The following is a 1,501-nucleotide window of genomic DNA, read 5'->3' as shown; positions in this document are numbered from 1 at the left end:
ATGATATAAAATACTCATTTTCACCAACAAGATTTTGGCATCAATTTTGAGCCATTTTTAGGAAACATTTTCTAAGTTTGATGTTTTAATGTGAGTTTATGTTAATTAGTGAGTTTAGTCAAGTTTGGTTTAACTTATTGAGTTTTGATCAAGATACAGGTCTTGATTAAGTTCACATGGTAAGTCAATATTATATGTGAAATAACTCAAGAGGCATTTAAAATCATTGCTTTTGTTTATGCCACTCCTAGAATAAGTGAATGAGTGAATATAAGCCTTTTTGAGGGGGTAACCTCCAATTACAAGATCTTACAAGATATTCAAATGCACAAATATGAGATTATTATTTCAATGAGTTTCCTTGATTTATAAATAGGAGATAAAGAGGTTGTGAGGTACACTCTAGGCCATTATAACTATAACTAATATAGTAATAGTGAATGAGGGCTAGGACTCATACGATAGTCCCCCTCTTTCAAAAATTATTTCCCTCCAAGTTTGTAATTGAGGGCATTGCTTTATAAATTGCTCATACTCTTTTGTAGTTTCTTCTAGAGGCATCTTCTTCCATTGGATTAAGGGATCTATAACGATTCTATTTCAAAGAGATAAATAACACAAATCCATAAATAATTTTGGTTCAACAATCAATTTCCTTCATTTGATTCTATGAGTTTAATCTGTACTTGAATAGTCTCTCTAATAACCTTTTATAGGTAGGATGCATGGAAAATGTTATGAACGTGTGGAAAAGGAAAATCTAAATCACAAACCGCGACTCCAATTTTGTGAAGGATCTTCGTATGATCCATAAAATTTTGGAGCTAGTTTTTTATTCTTCTGTTCTTTGAGAGTGGATTGTTTATACTATCCTAGTCATAGATACAATGAATTACCTCCTCAAATTATCTTCCACTGCAATGTTCATTTGCTTGTTTTTTCGTCTTGCTTTGGGCTATTTAATGGTTTTATTTAATTATTCCCAAGGTTTTTTTGAGTCTTTTCAATATGTAAGTATATTTCATGTACTTTTGAATCATATTGCAAATAAGATGTGATACTAGGAGTTAGATATCCATGAAAAGCTTCAAATAGTGGCACATTAATAGTTATTTGTTAGTTTGTATAAAATTTCTATTTTACTAGAAGAAGCAACTTGACCCATTAGAATTATTTGTTTGAAAAACAATAATTAAGATAATCCTCAAATTATTTGTTTAGCATTGTTGTTGACTATTTGTTTGTGGATGATATGTTGAAATTGTGGCTAATATTGTTTTTGTTACTGTCAACAAATCCTTCCAAAAATTGCCTAATAATTTTGGATCTCTACCATTTACTATCACCTTAGGAAATCCATGTAGCATATGAATTTCTTTCATGAATATTTTGTGACTTGGCTTCTAGTATATGTATTTCGAATTCCAAAAAAGTGTGCATATAGTATATATTATTAGGTCACTTAGTTGATATCCCCCTTCTTCCTTGTTCAAGGTGAATG

Source organism: Pinus tabuliformis, chromosome 8 (genome assembly GCF_031772625.1).
Source record: "Pinus tabuliformis cultivar Carrire ecotype Pingquan chromosome 8, CPIR1, whole genome shotgun sequence".
In the NCBI taxonomy this organism is placed as follows: domain Eukaryota; kingdom Viridiplantae; phylum Streptophyta; class Pinopsida; order Pinales; family Pinaceae; genus Pinus; species Pinus tabuliformis.
Note: the sequence above shows the minus strand (reverse complement) of the source record.